The 20,929-nt window shown below is 46.1% G+C and overlaps 1 pseudogene; it reads left to right on the top strand.

Moving 5' to 3' along the window:
- The first annotated feature begins 16,636 nt into the window (after positions 1-16,636).
- Positions 16,637-17,533, top strand: LOC148143119 (uncharacterized; annotated as a pseudogene).
- The last annotated feature ends 3,396 nt before the right edge of the window (positions 17,534-20,929 follow it).

Below are 20,929 nucleotides of genomic sequence, written 5' to 3'. Positions count from 1 at the left end.
GACAGCAGGAAGTCATTCAGTAACTTCACTGGCTTTCTTTTCCCAAGCAGTCTTGACATTTCATTATCATATTCGTGATTCAGCTCCATTTCCAGCACCTTTGTCGACAGCTTGTTCCAGGTTATTGCAATCTAAATTAAATTTTCCTCCAAACACACTGAAGGCTATCTTGTTGCATGAGGGTTTTCTGCGTCCTGCATAATATATGGTCAGCACTCATCTGGCAATATACAGGAATTGCCACCGATGTTATGTTCATTTAACAGTACTGACAGTGATCACTCAATTTGTGATTTTTTTTTGGAGGAAGACATGCAGAAAGAAATCTGAAAACAAATGATACGTCATCTTCTGACAGAGCCACTTGAATCATTGGGGCTTGAATATCAGCAGCCATTCAATTCAAGAAGAAATGTTTGCTTTTGTCTGTGTGAGAGATTTTGAACACTCGTATGGCAGGAATAATACTGAGACACCCGAGTGAGGGAGATTCAGTACGCTGTCTGTGAAAAATGCGTCAAGCAATTTACTCAGCTTGGGGGATCAAAATCTCAACCCTCACAGTGGGGAGAGACTATGTATCCATTCTGTTTTGAATTTCAAACCCAGCGCGACACAAAGAATGCTCCCCTCATGGGGAAACCATGGAAATGTGGGGACTGTGGGAAAGGGTTCCCTTCCCCATTGGTGCTAGACACCCACAGATGCGTTCTCACTGGGGAGACGCTGTTCTCCTGCTCAGTATGTGGGAAGGGATTCAGTTGGCTGTGCAGCCTGCAGACACACCAGCGAGTTCACACCAGGGAGAGGCCGTTCATCTGCCACCATTGTGGGAGATGATTCAATCAGTTGTCCCACCTGCAGACACACCAGCAGGTTCACAGTAGGGAAAGGCCGTTCTCCTGCTCTCTGTGTGGGCAGCGATTCATCGATGCATCCCACGTCCTGAAACACCAGCGGGTTCACCTGGGGAAGAGGCCGTTCACCTGCTCTGAGTGCAGGAAAGGATTTGTCGATTCTGACACCCTGCTGACCCATCAGCAGGTCCACAGCAAAGAGGCGCCGTTCACCTGCCCTAAGTGCGAGAAGAGCTTCAGTCATGTGGGCAACTTGTGGAGACACCTGCCGATACACACCAGGGAGAGGCCGTTCACATGCTCTGTGTGCGGGAAGGCGTTCACTCAGACATCTACACTGTAATCTACCAAAGGGTCCATATCATGGAGAGGGCGTTCATCTGCTCTCAGTGTGGAAAGGGCTTCACCCGCTCCTCCCACCTGCGGAGCCACCAGCGAGTTCTGGAATTTTTTGAGGATGTAACTCTGAAGATGGACAAGGGAGATCCAGTGGATGTAGTGTACCTGGACTTTCAGAAAGCCTTTGATAAAGTCCCACATAGGAGGTTAGTGAGCAAAATTATGGCGCATAGTATTGGGGGCAAACTACTGACTTGGATTGAAAATTGGTTGGCTGACAGGAAACAAAGACTAGTGATAAATGTCTCCCTGACAGAATGGCAGGCGGTGACCAGTGGGCTACTGCAGGGATCAGTGCTGGGTCCGCAGCTTTTTACAATATATATTAATGATATGGAAGATGGTATTAATAGTCACATAAGCAAATTTGCTGATGATACAAAGCTGGGTGGCAGGGTGAAATATGAGGAGGATGTTAGGAGATTACAAGGTGACCTTGACAGGTGAGGTGAGTGGACAGATGCATGGCAGATGCAGTTTAATGTATGGTTATCCACTTTGGTGGCAAGAACAGGAAGGCAGATTACTACCTAAATGGAGTCAAGTTAGGTAAAGGGGCAGTACAAAGAAATCTGGGTGTTCTTGCACACCAGTCAATGAAGGCAAGCATGCAGGTACAGCAGGTAGTGAAGAAAGCCAATAGCATGCTGGCCTTCATTACAAGAGGGATTGAGTATAGAAGCAAAACGTTTCTTCTGCAGCTGTACAGGGCGCTGGTGAGACCGCAACTGGAATATTGTGTGCAGTTCTGGTCTCCAAATTTGAGGAAAGACATTCTGCCTATTGAGGGAGTGCAGCGTAGGTTCACGAGGTCAATTCCTGGAATGGCAGGACTATCTTATGTTGAAATATTGGAGCGACTGGGCTTGTATATCCTTGAGATTAGAAGACTGAGAGGGGATCTGATTGAGACGTATAAGATTATTAAAGGATTGGACACTCTGGAGGCAGGAAAAATGTTTCCGCTGATGGGTGAGTCCCGAACCAGAGGACGCAGCTTAAAAATAAGGGTTAAGCCATTTAGGACAGAGATGAGGAGAAACGTCTTCACCCAGAGAGTGGTGGCTGTGTGGAATGCTGTGCCCCAGAAGGCAGTGGAGGCCCAGTCTCTGGATTCGTTTAAGAAAGAGTTGGATAGAGCTCTCAAGGATAGTGGAATCAAGGGTTATGGAGGTAAGGCAGGAACAGGATACTGATTGAGGACGATCAGCCATGATCATAACGAATGGTGGTGCAGGCTCGAAGGGCAGAGTGGCCTAATCCTGCACCTATTGTCCATTGAGTTCATGTGCCATTGCAGGGGGATTGAAGGAGCGACGGCTGAGTGACATTGTCGACTGGACTATCAACCCAGTTCCGGGGATTCCCGGGGTTTGAATCCCGCCGAGGCAGATGGTGAGATTGGAATTCGGTCAGAAATTTGGAGTTCTGAATCTAATAATGAATCCATTTTTGGGGAGAGAAACTGCCATCTAATTCACTTATGTCCCTTTTAGGAAAGGAAACTGCCATTGTGGGAAAGGATTCACTCAGTCATCTCAACTGCATCCTTTACCCGGTCTGACCTACACCTGACTCCAGACCCACAGCAGCATGGTTGACTCTTGACTGCCCCCACCCCCACCCCATGGCAAATGAGTGGGAGTACAGTGTGCGGGTTTAAATTGCTGAGTGAGGCAATACTTCCTTTAGCTTAAGGCTGTACCAAGGATCCAATTATAAAGGGACAACTCGGCGCTGACCAACAGTAAAGGAAGTGGAGTTGGGAGGAGTGTGTGAGCTTTGAGATGTTTAAAAAAAAAGCTTCTTTTCATATACTTTTTTTTTGCTGGGGAGATCTGAAGCTGTAACAAAGTTGGGTGGCAATAAAGGTTACTTGAACTTAACCCCAGTCTCAGACTGTTAATGAAAGCTATGAGATCCAATAGGTTTTTGTTTTAAAGCTGCTCACTCTTTTCAACCTCTTGCACTAAGTTTCCAATGTCATGTATCAGAAGGAGCAGTGAATGAGTAGCTAATATCGTTAGAAATTGTAAATTTTTCATCTCTGCAGGTATTGCATCATTTCATCGACATTGTAACGTTTACTGGCAGCACCGGGAAGTGTGGGATGTATTCATGAGAAACAAAGTTAAAAATCATACAACACCAGGTTATAGTCCAACATGTTTATTTGGAAGCACTAACTTTTGGAACACTGCACCTTCATCAGGTGTTTGTGGCGCAGGATCATAGGAGAATTTATAGCAAAAGATCGCAGTTTCATGCAACAGAAATGATATAGAACAAACTTAGATTGTTGTGAAGTCTTTCATCTTTTAGAATAGGTTGCAGGTTTTGTTTCATTAATATGTAAATCCCAGAACTTGTTTGAAGACACATTCTCGAGACAACTTAAGGTCTCTATCCCAATCTTGAGTGAGACTGGTTCTATTTTCAAAGTAGGAATTTATAAAATCTCACATGGATTGACTGCCTGTAGATTGTATTTTGCTCAAAAAGCGCACAATGTATCTGCAAATATAATTCTGCAAATTCAAAATCACACAAAAGCCTTATATGTAAGTGTGCATGCATGAGAGGATGTGTGTGTGTGCTTGATAAAGTGTGTGAGTGATAGAGTATCAGCCTGAGAGAGGGTGTATATGTGTGTGTGTGTCTGAGAGAGTGATCTGTGTGAATGTGAGCGTGTGTGAGAGTGTATGCTTTGTGTGGGTGTGAGAGAGCGTGACAGTGAAGTGGGGTTACCTGTCATGTGACATGAACCCAAGGTCCTGGTTGAGGCCATCCTCATGTGTTCTGAACTTGGCTTCCAGCCTCTGCTGGGCCACTAAAACTGAATAAGCAGTTACTTTGCACACATTGGAGAGGGCAGGGTGGGATTTGTCTTTCGATTTGCAGAAGGTGGGAGGTTCTGGGTGCTGGAAACGAGGGAAAACATGCTGGAGGACCTTCGGCTCAAAGAGATGCAGCTGGAAGCCAGGCTGCAGACACGATGGGGGAATCATCAAACCCCCACACTGTGGAAACAGGCCCTTTGGCCCAACAATCCACTCTGACCCCTGTTAGAGCATCCCACCTAATAACCTCCACAGCTAATCCCTGAATTTAGAATGCCCAATCCACTCTAAGCTGCACATTTTGGGACCTTGGGAGGAAACCAGAGCACCCACAGATGGGAGGGGGGAGGGTAGAAAAGTGCAAACTCTACACAATCACCATGAGGGTGGGATCGAACTCAAGTCCCTGGCACTGTGAGGCAGCGGTGCTAACCACTGAGCTACTGCCGCGCCGCCCACAGTCTTGGATTGAAGGAATCGATTGACTTCATTCCAGGATTGAAGGAATCGATTGGCTTCATGCCAGTCCTGGTGACACTCCAGCCCGTTTGGGGAATTGAATTTGCTTCCACAGAGTTTCCACGGTGCAGGGGTCATTGCGTCTCAGCAGCTTCAACGATCCAAAGAAGGGCTCGTCTACAGCGAGAACACTAGTCCACATTTCGCTACAGAGTTAAAGTTCTCTGCACAGTCAGAACCCTGGAACACTCCCACGCAGGCTGTGTGGAATCACGGGGCTTCTCAAGTCACGTTGATGTTTGAAGTAACTTCCCCTCCTCGATTCAAACGCTGCTGATATTCAGGCCCTGAGTAAATTTTTTGTGCACGCCTGAACAGCAAATCCTCCTCTGCTAATACCTTGAGAAAACAGATCATTGCTGTCAGTGCAGGCAGGAAATAGGATAAGAGAATTCTAGTTTGTACCGAGCAGCCTTCCCTATCTCCTACCCGAAATCTCTGTCTCCCATTTCCTCCACCTTTCAATGGATTCCAACTCGAATTCATCCTTCCATCCTCCTGTTTTTGCCCAGCTCCCCTCACCGGAAAGCGCCGACTCTCGGTTCAGTTTCTTAGTCACTTCTTGCCATTCCCAGTATATTGTCCACATCTTTATTTAGTTTTTAAAACAGAAAGGCAGTGGTTTGCTGATGCCAGGATCTGAGTGTAATTGCGCTCACGCTCCAGATTCTCCCTCGCATCATTCACAATAATCTGCACTGCACATGTGCAAAGAAGGGGATGATGGGAGTGGGTGGGACGCATTCCCAACTCCCCATTCAATCAAGATCCAATCATGCCCACAGCGCCCCCTGTCTATTCTCTCTCGCTATCTCGCTTCCCCCCTCTCACACACATGCCATCCTCTCCGTCCATTCTATCTCCATACCCTCTTCCCCCTGTCTAGTCCAGTCTCTCGTCCACCCTCTGCCTTCCTCCATCCAGTCCCTCTCCCCACACTCATTCTCTCTCTCCTCCCACTCTCTGCTCCCCTCCATTCTCTCTCTTTCCCCACCCTCTGCTCTCCATCCATTCCCTCTCTCTTCCCTCACCCTCTCCTAACATTCATTGTTGCTCTCTTTCTCCCCCACCCTCTGCCCCCTTGCATTCTTTCCCCACGCACTGACCCACATCCATTCTCTCTCCCCACATTCTGCACACCCATTCTCTCTCTCTCTGTCAAACGCTCTGCCCCCACCCTGTGCACCCCCAGTGTTTCTCTAACTCCAATGTTCTGTCCCCGTGTCGATTTCTCTCTCTGTCTACGCCCAGCCTCTGTTTGCCGTCCAATTTCTCTACCTGCAACCCCATTCTCATCCTTTCTTGTGCGTCGAGCCCTCTTTGATCACTGTATCAGCCCTTCTAAGGATAGAGAGAGCGTGGATGGTGATGACTCTACCTGCGAGATGGGAGGGTGTGGTGTGAGAAATGGCTGATCTTTAACATTGAGAATCGCTAAAATGATACTTTCAAAACCATAAGTAAAGTTTGAAAGCAAATTCAATTTTTTTTTAAAAGCTGCATTTTACTGAAACTTGCATTGAAATCTGTGCAATTAGGCCACAGTTGAGGACAAGCTGTAAGGATGGAATGGTCAAATCCTCGACTTGCGAAGTTGGTTCAGATTAATTAGAAATAGAGTCATAGAGTTGCAGAGCAGGGAAACAAACCTGTCGGTGCATGCCAACCACATATTCTAAATTAATCTGGTAATCCATTTGCCACCATTTGGCCCATATCTCTCTCAACCCTTCCTATTCATATACCCATCCAGATGCCTTTTAAATGTTGTAATTGTTCCAGCCTCGACCATTGTCTCTGGCAGCTCATTCCATACATATACCACGCTCTGCATGAAAACGTTACGAGTTCGGTCCCATTTAAACCCCCTCTCACCCTAAACCTATGCCCCTCCAGTTTTGGCATTCCTCTACCCTGGGGAAAAGACATTCAAAAATTGAGCAGCCACACAAAATGCAAAAGGAATAAACTGTTGAGCCTCAGGGAAACAAACAAGTCTGACTCCAGCTTTTTTTTCTCTCCGATTGGCAGTTGGACCAGCATCTCCACTGGGCATACTGCGCATGCTTCTCGATGTCAGGAAGCATTGCACATGTATTTTGCTGGTGTCAGCAAAATACTACGCATGCTCTTTGCTGTCAGCGGAAACGGCACGCAACATTCTTGATCGACCAATGGGAAGCCCTGAAGGACGGGAAGGAGTGTGGTCCTCCTGCCATTGAGAGTCTCCCCTCTAATGTCGGAATGCGGAAGTTAGACCATGCGCTTGTGAAGGTGTTGCTGCTCCTCTCTCTATGAATGAAGATTGAACTTCATCCCAGACTGCAACTTCTTTCCTCTGTCCAACATCTGTGAGTACAACACACTCTTCTCACCCCCTTTTCCATTTTATTTTTTCACTCTGGTGTTCAGTTCTTGACTTGCAGCAAAGTTGGTTCAGGTATGTGTCTTAATTGGCAAATACATGGTAAATGTAGTAACGCAGTGTGAAGTGATAGCCTTTCCTATGAAATAAAAACAGGAAGGAGGTACATTGTTTAAATGGTGATATATTGGGATGTGGAGTAAGTGAGGATTGCAGATAACGGAAATCAGAGTCGAAAAATGTGGCGCTGGAAAAGCACAGCTGGTCAGACAGCATCCGAGGTGCAGAACAGTTAACGTTTTGGGCAAAAGCCCTTCACCAGGAATGATGTGTGGATGTACAAACGTGCCGCAGCTACCTTCTGCTCAGGCTTTCTACTCCAGTCAATGCCAGTTGTCACAGAGGTGCAGCAAGCAATCAGCAAGGCAAGTGGTATATTAGCAAGAGGAATTCAGTTCAAAGTGGGGATGCCTTCCTGTAGTTAGGGAGATATTGAATATATTCAAAGCTGAGTTCATCTGACTTTTGAATGTCAAAAATAGTTATGGGGGAAGGCAAGAAATTTTAAAAAATATATACTTTTATTAGAAACTTTTTCAAATCTCTCACAACACCTCCATATACAAAAAAGAACAATACCAAAATACAGAAACATAGCAGTACAACAATGTCATATTATGATACTATTAATAATGAGCTACCTATTATTCTACTGGAACAAACTTAGCTTAAACTAAACTACAATCAAATTGAATAAAAATAAAATTAAACATAATTTAAGTTAATTTGAATTCTATCACATTACTTTATTCTATTTCACTCACCACACCTCCATTAAGGCTCCCATCCATGGGAGCACCAGTTATTGCACCCGTATTCTTTTCACCCAGCCTTGCCCTCCCAGTGCCCCATGAGCGCCCAGACTGATTCCCACAGCTATACCACGGCTCTAATTAATACTGCTGATCAGTCTACATCAATATAATTTAGAAAGGGCTGCCACGTCTTGTAAAACTACTGTTTTGTGGTGCACCATATTTGTGAGGTCATCTTGGGGGGGATGCTCCATCACCAGCATGTGCCACCTCATAAGCCCTGGGGGTTTTCCAACGTCCAATTAATTAAAATGTTCTTCCTTGCACAGTGCATAAGAATGTTACAGTCTGTTCCTGTGTTCTCCGAGAGAAGGCCAATTTGGCAACCCCAGAAGAAGAAATACCGGATTCACTTTAACTTTAATCCCCCAGGATGCCCTTCAGCTCCCTTGCTATAGCACTCCAGTATCTCTGGATCTTACAACATGACCAATAGCAGTGTGTGAGTGCCTATACTAATTTTACATTTGGGACACCCTGGTGATGTGCCTATCTTGAACTTAGCTAGCCTCTCTGGCACCACATAAGCCCTATGTAAAATCTTCAATTGCATGCCCTGTGCTTTGTTACATATTGAAATTTTCCTTACATTTTCCCATATATCTTGCCATACTTCTAATGAAATATCCTATCCTAGCTCCCGATTCCACATCCTAGAGTGTCCCTCCACATCCCCTCAGGTACGTCCCTTCTGTAAATGATACAACGTACTAACTGAAAGAGCACCTGTACACCAGAGTACTCTTTATTCCACATTTGACCTGTAATGCTGAGCCAGGAGCGTGGTATTCCTCTGTATATAATCCGTTGGCTGAAAGTACCGGAAAAGGTCCCTATTAGACAATGCATATTTCTGACTTAGCTGGCTAAATGACATCAAGACCTAACCCTGGAATAAATCTCCCAGACAGAAGATTCCTTTATTCTCCCATGACTTAAAGCCAGAGTCCATTGCCCCAGGTTTAAATCCTTGGGCTGCCATCAGTGGGGTAATCAGTGAGGTCTTCAGCCAATTGCCCTTGTCTTGCCTCATTATCCTCCAGGCTTTTACTGGATTTAGAATGATTGTACTCTTACACTGCTCAGTCTCGGATTTCATCTTATCAATGAATAATAGATTAACTAGGGGACATCTCGACTGCAATGCTTCAACGTCAAGCAAAATCTACCCAAGTCCCCTCGTGCCCAGTCACACACATATGCTAAGAAAGCGCTTATTTGATATCTCTTCAAGTCCAAAAGGTCCACTGCTCCTCACCCTGTGAGAGCTGCAATTTGGTAAACTTAATTAGGGGGCGGCTGCGACACCAAATAAAAGAACCTAGCCAACCATTGAGCCTCAGTAATACTTATCTGGGTAGCAACAACAGGAGCATTCTCATGGGGTACAACAGGCGAGGAAGAACATTCATTTTAATCAGAGCTATTCGGCCTAACCATGATAACGGTAATCCGCCCCACCGCTGCAAATCCTGCTTTATCCTCTCGAGTAATAGTACATAGTTAACTTTATACAGCTGGTGGAAGGCAGGGGTAATATAAATTCCCAAATACAAAAACCCTTTTGACGACCATCTAAACAGGAACTGCATTCCATCCTTCAGATCAGGCACCTCCACTAATTCTTCCCGTCCCCCATCCGCATAGCTTCTGATTTTGTAAATTTGATCTTGCAGCCCGAAAATCTGCCAAATAAATTAATTGTTTGAATCAATCGAGGAACGGACTCCTCCAGATTGGCCAAGAACAAAAGGACATCATCAGCATATAGGGTAATCTTATGTTCCCCCATTCCCACTCCTGGCGCCACTATTTCAGGGTCCCTCCTGATAGCCTCAGCTAATGGCTCAATTGCCAAGGTAAATAGCAGCGGTGAAAGAGGACAGCCTTGGCGACTACCTCTCCCAGGTTTTAATTTATCTGACTTATTGCCGTTTGTGATGACTGCTGCCTTCGGATCATTATACAACACCACCACCCATCTAGCAAAGGTTGTCCCCAGACCAAAGCGCTTGAGGACCCCAAACAGGTATAGCCATTCTATCTGGTCAAATGCCTTTTCTGCATCTAGGGAGGCCGCTGAACCCAGGATCAACCTTTGCTGGCATGCCTGCACCATGTTCAGTACCCTCCTGATATTGTTGGAGGAGCAAGGGCCCTTTACAAAACCCATCTGATCTTCTTTCACAATACAGAACAACACCTTTTCCAACCTCAGGGCCAGCGTCTTGGTTAGAATTTTAAATTCTACATTCAACAGTGAAATGGGTCTGTATAAAGCACATTCTTCGGGCTCTTTCTCCTTCTTTAAAATGAGGGAGATATTAGCCTCACTAAGAGAGGGCGGAAGATAATCCTGTGCATATGAATAGCTATACATCCTCAGAGGTGGCTCCACCAACACATTTATGAATTCCTTATAGAATTCACTTGGGAATCCATCTGACCCCAGTGTTTGCCACCTTGGAGATGCTTTATTGCATCCTGCACCTCCTGTATTGTCATAGGCCCATTCAACAGGAAACCTGTTCCGTGTTTATACTAGGGAGGTGCAGAATCTCAAAGAAGGCCTGCATTCTCGCTGCACTGTGTTCATCTCCCTCTGACTGATAGAACTCTGCAAAGTATTCACTAAATACGGAGATATGGCAGAAAATACGGAGATATGGCATTGAGGGTGAGTTGGAGGTTTGGATTAGGAATTGGCTGGATGGAAGAAGACAGAGGGTAGTAGTTGATGGCAAAGTTTCTTCATGGAGTGCCGTCACTAGCGGTGTTCCGCAAGGATCTGTTTTGGGACCATTGCTGTTTGTCATTTTTATAAATGACCTGGAAGAGGGGTTAGAAGGTTGGGTGAGCAAGTTTGCGGATGATACGAAAGTCGGAGGAGTTGTTGACAGTGAGGAAGGATGTGGCAGGTTACAGCAGGATATAGAGAAGCTGCAGAGCTGGGCAGAGAGGTGGCAAATGGAATTCAATGTAGCTAAATGTGAGGTGATTCACTTTGGGAAGAATAACAAAAAAATGGGGTACTGGGCTAATGGTCGGATACTTGGTAGTGTGGATGAGCAGAGGGATCTTGGTGTCCATGTACACAGATCTCTGAAAGTTGCCACCCAGGTAAATAGTGCGGTGAGGAAGGCATATGGCGTACTGGCTTTTATTGGTAGAGGAATTGAGTTCCGGAGTCCTGAGGTCATGATGCAGTTGTATAAGACTCTGGTGCGGCCGCATCTGGAATATTGTGTGCAGTTTTGGTCGCCATACTATAGGAAGGATGTGGAGGCACTGGAACGGGTGCAGAGGAGGTTTACCAGGATGTTGCCTGGTATGGAAGGAAGATCGTATGAGGAAAGACTGAGACACTTAGTGCTGTTTTCATTAGAGAAAAGAAGGTTTAGGGGTGACTTGATTGAGGTGTACAAGATGATTAGGGGGTTAGATAGGGTTGACAGTGTGAACCTTTTCCCGCGTATGGAGTCGGGTATTACAAGGGGGCATAACTTTAAATTAATGGGGGGTAGATATAGGACTGAAGTTAGGGGTAGGTTCTTCACTCAGCGAGTTGTAAGTTCATGGAATGCCCTGCCAGTAGCAGTGGTGGACTCTCCCTCTTTATGGGCATTTAAGCGGGCATTGGATAGGTATATGGAGGATAGTGGGTTAGTATAGGTTAGGTGGGCTTGGATCGGCGCAACATCGAGGGCCAAAGGGCCTGTACTGCGCTGTATTGTTCTATGTTCTATGTTCTAAATCTAACATTAATCTTCGTTAACTCAAGGGTAACTGTGCCAACCTTCTATCTAACAGACATAATAGATTGGGAAGCATTTTTCTTTCTAGCCAGATATCTACGTGGCTCATCTCCAAATTCAAACAATCTTTGTTGAGCAAAGCAGACGTTTTTTTCCCAGTGTGTGCAATGAGTTGGGAGCAGCCCAGAGAGCTGCAGCATGACCAGTGAAGGCCTATTATAATATACTTCCTCAGCTATCTGCAGACGGGTCTCCAACATCTGTTGTTACTCCTTCCTCTGCATCCTTCTGTCCTTCTAGTCGTTGAATAAAAAATAATCAGGCCTCATAAATATGCCTTAGTGGCCTCCTACAGTATTTCCGGATTACTGGCCGTACCCGAGTTGATATCCCAGATGGCTCTGAACTCTTGTGATGTACTCAACAAATTTGCTATCCCTTAACACGAATGGGTCCATGCACCAGTGCTATGCATCCATTCCACCACTCTTGATTTTACCATCTAATTACACTGGCACATGGTCCGAGACAGCTATATTGCCAATTTCACAAGCCAATGTTCTGTCCAAGCAATCCAATGGCATTAAAAAGTGTCAGTTCCCATGTGGTACTTGTGTGGGTTGGGAGAGAAAGTAAAGTCTCTTCCATTAGGGTGGAGATGCCTCCACACATCCACTAATCCCAACTCCTCGCACATGTCCACCAACTGCTCAGATTGAGCAGGTGTACCTGCCTGGCCCCTTGGCACCCTGTCTACCTCGGGATCTATTAGGCGATTAAAATCCTTTCCAGTGACCATGCGGCGTACCCCAAGACTCATTAATTTAGCAACTGCATCAATTAGAAATTTAAGAGGGTGCACCGGGGGGACAATACACATTCAGGACGCCATACTCTTCTCCATGTATTAGAGCTTTAAGAATGACGGACAGTCCATGTTTGTCCTTCATTTGCTCTATTACCTGCAAACGGAGGTTCCTTCTTACCAGTATAGCCACTCCTCTACACTTGGAGCTAAAGGATGAGAAGAATACCCTATCATAACCTCCTTGCTGCAGTTTCAGATGTTCCTTATCAGTTAAATGTGTCCCCTGCAGCAGGGCGATGTACACCTTTTCCTTCCTGAGGCTTGACAGCACCTTCTTTCTTTTTAACGGGGGAATGGCTCCCTTTTACATTCCAGGTGTACCACCTGAACGAATCAGTATCCATGGTCATCCAGGGCAGCCCGTGGTTTCCCAAGAGGAGGAAGCTTATCCGGGTGCAGTGAGCAACAAAGACATTAACTCTATAAAGTCTAAAAACTGCTCCTATTAAAAACTACGATAAATAAAAATCTAACCATCACATATAACTTAAGCAAACGCTCAAATAACCCTCAATTATGTAGAGATCTCTTATCCCCACCCTCCCCAAACCCCACCATTGCCACCATCCTGGCTCCTTTCCACTGAGGCTGTGCCCCAATTCACAGATTGTAAAAAAGATGTTATTTACATTCTGAGAGTTAACAATGGTTGCCCATCTCCCCACACCCCTTCTCCATACATCTTAAGCACAGGTATAGCCACCCCCAATCCAAAAACAAAAGGACAGCAGTAAAAGAAAAAGGCCCCACACAATATGTAACTGACCGATACACTAAATAATTCCAGTTTTTTGTCAAGGCAGTTCGTATAAATCCAATAACCACAAAAAAGGGGCAAAAACGTAGCGTTGTCTGAAATGATGTCCCTCCCGCCTTCACCCCGACTCGATTTCTTTAATTCAGAGAATTCGCAAAGTCCTTTGCCTTTACTGCTGAATCAAAATTATACACCGTCCCTCCATGAGTGAAACGCAATACGGTCAGGGACCTCAAGGAATATTGTATTCTTAATTTTCTCCTTAATTTTCTCTTAACTTCATCAAATTCCCTTTTCTTAATCCAGGCTCCTGAGAAGTCCTGAAAATATATTATTCTTGAGTCTTTCTGCATTAAAGCCTGTGGATCTCTTCCCAGTCTTCTTGCTGTTTCAATCACTAACTGTTTTTCTTTATAATGCTGGAGGCACACTAGGACCACGCGGGGCTGCAGGTCCGACCCGGACCTGCGCATTTCGATCCGGTGGGCCCGCTCCACACTCAACAGGCCCGACTCCAACTCCAGCCCCAGGAATCCAATAAGGTCTTCGCCTTCCTCGGTATTCCAGAAGATCCACGAGCTGTAACATATTTCTTCTACTTTAGTTTTCCAGGTCGTCCGCTTGCTCCTGAAGGACCCGAACCTGGTCTTCCAGCGTTTGGATCCTTCCTCCTGAGACCTCCGCCGCAGTCTCGATGCCACGGTCCTCTCCTCCGCTGCCTATTCTCTTCGGGCCAACATTTGAATTTACTGACCAAGCTTTTCCAGCGTGGCAGATAGTGGTTCCACCGCTGCTTCAATCTTTTCTCAGAATTTGGCAAACTCCGAGAGTAACTGCTGCAGTCCCATTAAATCCAAAGGGTCTGCCCTGGGAGTTTGAGCAATGGCTCCAGGCACCCCCGATGCAGTAGGGGAGTGCCCTGCCTGCTGCACCCCTGTCGGCCCCTTTCCTTCATTTGCTTTCATTCTGGTCCTAAAGCTGTCAAACCACAATTATAGCAGCTCCAGACGTTCAGTAAGTTTATATTAGCAATTGTTTTCTCCTACGGATGGTTAATGAGGTGGGGGGAGGTGTAAATGTCCGGGGGTATGGCACAGAGCCCAACACAGCAGACCACTTAAACCACCGCCATCTTGGGTTTCCAAGAAAATGGTTTTAAGAACAGCTACAGGATCATACAGCACAGAAACAGACCCTTCGGTCCAACTGGTCTACGCTGACTATGTTCTCAAACCCAACTAGTCCCATCTGCCAGTGATTGGCCCATATCCATCTGGACCTTTCCTATTCATGTCCATTTCCAAATGTCATTTAAACATTGTCACTGAACAAGCATCCACTACTTCCTCTGGACACACATTCCACACACAAACACTCTCTGTGTGAAAAAAATGGAGCTCTTCATGTCTTTTTAAAATCTTTCTCCTCTCCCCTTCAAAATTTGCTCCCTAATTTTGAAAGCCCCACCCTAGGGAAAGGACATCTGCCTTTCACCTCATCTGTACCCTTCATGATATTATAATCCTCTATAAGGTCACCACTCAATCTCCTCTGCTCCAGTGAAAGAAAACCCAATCTATCCACCTGGCTGTAGGTATATTCATATTCAGTTATGATGTGTTCAGTGTTGGTGCAGGCTCAAATGGCCAACACCTGCTCCCAATTCTCTCACTCTGTGTTCAGGACAGCATTAGGAGATTGGGAAAGGGGAGGGATAGATATCTTGTTTGTTTTTATTTTTAAAATGCACTTGATTCCCACAAATAAAATCAACAGGTACAAGTACAGCACATGCAGTATTCCTCATTGCAGCTTCAAGGTTTTGTGTCCTCTTCTTCCGTGTTGGCTCCAGCACTTTCGGCTTCCTATCCCCACTCCCCACCCCCACCCCATCCCCGCCCTGAGCCGTTGATGCTTCCAGTGTTTATAAAATCAAGAGAGGGATGGATAGGGTAAATAGACAAGGTCTTTTCTCTGAGAGTGTAGAACTATAGAGTAACAGGTTAAGGGTGAGGTGGCCCAGGGAGGGGGCGAGGAATTTAAAAGGAACCTAAGGGGCAATTCATGCAGAAGATGGCACGTGTAAGGAAAGAGCTGCTAGAGGAAGTAGTAGATGCTGGTATAATTATGACACATTTAAAAGGCATCTGGATCGGTTTATGAATAGGAAGGGTTTAGAGGGATATGGGCCAAATGCTGGCAAATGAGACCAGATTCAGCGAGGATATCTGGTCAGCATAGACCAGTGGACCAAAGGACCTGTTTCTGTGCTGTATATCGAGATGACTCTGGTTTGCCACGCCAGTCTGTTCAATTTCTCTCTGGTGTCATAGCCTTGATGTTTCATTCTAAAACTCCTGTGGGGGCACGTTCACCATTTTGTGTCTGATTGATTGCCAAGAAGCTGCATTGCAGGTTCATCCTGAATTTACACACTACACACAAGGGCGGCACGGTGGCACAGCAGTTAGCACTGCTGCCTCACACCGCCAGAGACCTTGGCTCAATTCCCGCCTCAGGCGACTGACTGTGTGGAGTTTGCACGTTCTCCCCGTGTCTGCGTGGGTTTCCTCCGGGTGCTCCGATTTCCTTCCACAATCCAAAAATATGCAGTTTAGGTGGGTTGGCCATGCTAAATTTCCCGCAGTGTTAGGTTATGGGTATGGGTGGGTTGCGCTTCGGCGGGGCCGTGTGGACTTGTTGGCCCGAAGGGCCTGTTTCCACAATGTAACGCACTCTAATTTTTACTACCAAAAATCAGACCTGCTCACTCTCAACAGGATCCCAATGTCGTGGAAGATATTAATTTTCAGGTGGAGGTATCCAAAATTCAGAAAGATGTCAGTTGTGACTGTTCTGCTCTTCTGTCCCTGTCAGATCCTGAATCAGCACTTTCAGGAGAATTAGAATGGAGTGAGAATAGAGGGAGAGAGAGAGAAGGATGGTGCTTTCAGTTTTGTGGAATAACAAAAGAAAAGAATGTTCTGCAGAAAGTAGAATTGCTTGTTCTGAATTTCTACCCTGGACTGACAGTGATGACTTTTGTAATCTCTTTTCAGAGTATTTGATATGAAGATGCAGTTTCAAAATCAACAGATGAAAGGCAGATGCCTGAACCATTGACTCTCCTGCTCCTCAGATGCTGCCTGACCTGCAGTTTTCGACTCTGATTCTCCAGCATTTGTGAGTCACTCAATCCATCAGGACTGCAACAATTTTCAACTGTGATCCAATTGGTTCCTGTTTCAGTACGTTTTCAGCATCAGTGGGACTGGAAGAGAGCCCCTACTGTTGCAGCAACGCACTGAGTGTCGAGCCTGAAACAGTTATCTGGCCTGAAAAGAGGAATTCAAGGCAGGGAGGGGACATACACGCGTTTGTGTGCAACTGTAGCTTCGGCCATGGAGAAACCATGGAAGTGTGGCGACTGCAGGAAAGGCTTCCGTGTCCCATCTGTCCTGGAGACACATCGGCGCAGTCACACCAGGGAGAAGCCATTCTCGAGTCCTGAGTGTGGGAAGGCCTTCAGTGATTCCTCCGCCCTGCTGAGGCACCGGCGGGTGCACACAGGGGAGAGGCCCTTCAGCTGCCCTGAGTGCAGGAAGAGCTTCAGCGATTCCTCCGCCCGGCTGAGGCACTTGCGGGTTCACACAGGGGAGAGGCCCTTCAGCTGCCTCAAGTGTGGGAAGGCATTCAACGATTCCTCCGCCCTGATGAGGCACCAGTGGATGCACACAGGGGAGAGGCCCTTCCGCTGCCCCGATTGTGGGAAGATGTTCACTCGCTTCTCCCACCTCGTGATTCACCGGCGGGTCCACACCGGTGAGAAGCCCTTCCCCTGCCCCAAATGTGGGAAGGCCTTCAGCGATTCCTCTGACCTGCTGGCTCACCGGTGGGTCCACACCGGCGAGAGGCCATTCACCTGCTCTGTCTGCGGGAAGTGCTTTACACGCTCATCCGACCTGCTGAAGCACCAGCGGGTCCACACTGGGGAAAGGCCCTTCAGCTGCTCTGAGTGCGGGAAGGGCTTTACCCAGGCCTCCCACCTGCTGACACACCAGTGGGTCCACACTGGGGAGAGGCCGTTCACCTGCCTCGAGTGAGGGAAGGGCTTTGCTGTCTCCTCCACTCTACTGACGCACCAGCGGGTCCACACTGGGGAGAGGCCGTTTGCCTGCACCGAGTGTGGGCAGAGGTTCACAATGTCCTGCAGCTTGAACAAGCACCAGTGGAGGCACCAATGCTCCTAACAATCAGATTCTGCCGGTAACGCTGCTGAGGGTCACCCCCAGGACTGAACCTCCTGCCCTTTCTGACAGTGGGGGTAGTGGGAGAGTTGGTAGGCTTTTTTGTTTTCTACTGGGGGAGTGGAGGGGGAAGGGGGGGTGGTGGCTCAGTGGTTAGCACTGCTGCCTCATAGCGCCAGGACCCAGATTTGATTCCAACCTCAGGGTGACTGACTGTGTGGCGTTTGCATGTAATTCCCCCTGTGTTTGCATGGGTTTCCTCTGCGTGTTCCAGTGTCTTCCCAAAGTCCAAACGTGTGCATGTTTCGGCGAACTGGCCAAGCTAAATAATCCCATACTGTTCAGGAATGTGTAGGTGTGGTGCATTAGTTAAGGGTAAGTGCCGAGTGATAGGGTAGGAAAATGTGTCTGGGTGAGTTACTCTTCAAAGGGTCGCTCTGAACTTGTTGGGCAGAAGGGCCCGTTTCCACACTGTAGTGGCTCTATGATTCTGTGAACGTTGCTTCCAGTGGGCGCTGCTGCTCATTGAGCCCAAGACCAGCACAAACCGAAGACCTAAACACCATTGGAGCAGAAGTTAGGATATTTTGACCCATCGAATCTGCTCCACCATTTGTTAGAGACAAAATAAACAACTGCAGATGCTGGAATCTAAAATAGACAAGCAGGAGGCTGGGCACAACAAGGCAGGCAGCACCAGGAGGTGGAGAAGTCAGCATTTCAGGTATTATCCCTCGGGACTGAAGAAGGGTTCTACCCGAAACGTTGACATCTCCATCAGAAATGATTTATCAGGATGTTGTTAGAACTAGAGGGCATAGGTTTAGAGTGAGAGGGGAAAGATTTAAAAGGGACCTAAAGGGAAAGCTTTTCATGCAGAGTGTGGTGTGTGTATGGAATAAGCTGCCAGAGGAATTGGAGGAGGCTGGTAGAATTACAGAATTTAAAAGACATTTGGTTGAGGACATGAATAGAAAGGGTTAGAGGGATTTGGGCCAAGTGCTGGCAAATGGGACTAGATTAATTTAGAATATCTGGTCAGCGTGGACGAGTTGGACTGAAGGATCTGTTTCTATGCAGTACCTCTCTATGACCCACTGGTCCTGATGTAAGTTTAGAATTGAGTAACTTTGAATAATTCAATCTTGTTGAATTCACCTCCTGAAAGGTTTCAAATGAACCCCTCCAAGCGATATGAGTTAACTACGCCGAGTTGGATAAAGTATCCCATCAAGTTCAACATGAATGCGCGTTTGAAGAAGTTGAAGTCAGAAGTCACACAACACCAGGTTACAGTCCAACAGGTTTATTTGAAATCCCAAGCTTTGGGAGCATTGCTCCTTCATCAGTGCTGCTCCTTCATCACTTCACCTGATGAAGGAACAGTGCTTCGAAAGCTCATGAGTTCAAATCAATTTATTGGGATTCTCACCTGGTGTTGTGTGACTTCTGACCTGTCCACCCCCAGCACCTCCACATCAGAGTTGACGAATGAGATCAGATTTTATTCAGCATGATTTAGTGAGATATTCATCTGGATGTCCTTATGCCTGAAACATCGATTCTCCTGCGCCTCGGGTGCTGCCTGGCATGCTGTGCTTTTCCAGCACCACACTCTCAACTCTGATCTCCAGCATTTGCAGTCCTCACTTTTTCCTGGTTCATGTGGAAACTCAACACTGTCAGAGTTACAAAGAGATGCCAGTCATAGAGTACTATAGCACAGAGACAGGCCCTTCAGCCCAAACCGGTCCATTCTGACCAAAATGTTTGTCAACACTAACCTCATTTCCCTGCACTTGGCCCATATCCTTCTAAAGCTTTCCTACCCATGTATTTGTTGAAACGCCTTTTCATTGTTGCTAATGTACCTGCTTCAACCACTTCGACTGGCAGCTGTTTCCCCAGGCGAACTACACTCTGCAAATATTTTGCCCCACATCTTTTCTTCCATCTTTCTCCTCTCACCTTGGTCTTGAAATCCTCCCCCTAGGGAAGAGACAGCTACCGTTAACCCAACTCTACCCTTCATGGTTTGAAAATATTGCCTCTCAGCTTCCTCTGCTCCAGTGGAAAAACATCCCAGCCTATCCAGCCTAAATTCTAATTTGATAATAATGGCAGTGATGATTTTGGCTGTGTGTGTGTGTCAAGGATCTCTCATTTCTAAGCCAATGCTGTGCCTCTTAAGTTCACCTGATCTTAAAACGAATGGCACCCCATTCATTTAAAATGTCCATGTTTTCTGTGTAAAGTCGGTCCTGGTCAGGAAATAGGCAGTGGTGTCTTATATTCCCGTAGACTTCTTGTGACCGGGTTCATATGCTCTGTTTTGAGATGTATGAGTAAATCATCAGAACAAAAGATTAATGCAGCCCTTTATTCATGTCTCATTATTAAAAACACTTTCTCCATTTACAGAGGTGATTGAGAAGCTTCTCCCAATGAATCTTTGACTGATAACCGCATTTGTCAGGCTTTTGAAAGTCACTGCAGCTCTGTCACAGCACAGGGGAGGGCTCTTTCAGACACAACGCGTCATGCAGAAAATTCTCCCACATCAGTCGAGCAAAGTTGACGTCTTTTTAAGACATTGTGAAACTTGAAAGGGTTCAGAAAAGGTTTGGAAGGATCTTGCCAGGGTTGCAAGGTTTGAGCTACAGGGAGAGGCTGAATACGCTGGTACTATTTTCCCTGAAGCTTTAGAGTCAGCCAGAAACATCTATTGAGTCAGGAAACATCTCTTCCTGCAGCAGCTTCAGACAGACTGCTTGCTAAAACCAAAAGCAGGGGAATAGAATGGGACAACTGCCCTTTCATTGTAGAAGTGTTTTAGAAAAAAAAAAGTCAAACCCTTTTCCCGGATTGTTGCCTTAGCCAGTATCTGTTAACCATTAGCAAAAACCTTAATCCTAGATGAATGGGAAGCCTTTTACAACCCCTCCTGAAAATAAACCAACAACGTAATCTTAAAGGAGAAACATGATCACAACAAAAAGCACTTGAACGGAAACATTTGTAACAAAAGGCTGTACAGTTAGCAGGACAAGAAAACGGTTTTCAATTTCACCAATCCATTTAAATCAGCCCCATTGGCTACCAAAAACTTATTAAATTTAAATCCTAAAGTTTTGACACAGGACCAATCCTATCATAAAGAATTGGCGCTCTCAGTCAGCTGTGTATTAGAGAAAGCATCATTTAGAAAAACAGAGAAGGGCATTCCTGACAGGAATCGGAGGAGGCATCCCCGACAGAAGATGGCACAGAATATTCCGGAAGACACATAACCTGATTGTAATCTGAGAGATTAAATTCTATTTTGTGTTATCTGAGTGGGACATGTATTGATTGGAACAGCACACCAGAAGAATCTTGATTTATTCCAGAATACCCAGTAGTTAGGATGGATTTATTCAGTTTGTTAGTAGTTTTCTTCATTTGTTC

This window comes from Chiloscyllium plagiosum, unplaced genomic scaffold (genome assembly GCF_037043375.1).
Source record: "Chiloscyllium plagiosum isolate Xiang-an unplaced genomic scaffold, Cpla_swu_hap1 HiC_scaffold_27, whole genome shotgun sequence".
Taxonomy (NCBI): domain Eukaryota; kingdom Metazoa; phylum Chordata; class Chondrichthyes; order Orectolobiformes; family Hemiscylliidae; genus Chiloscyllium; species Chiloscyllium plagiosum.
This window is presented reverse-complemented; position numbering and strand designations above follow the sequence as displayed.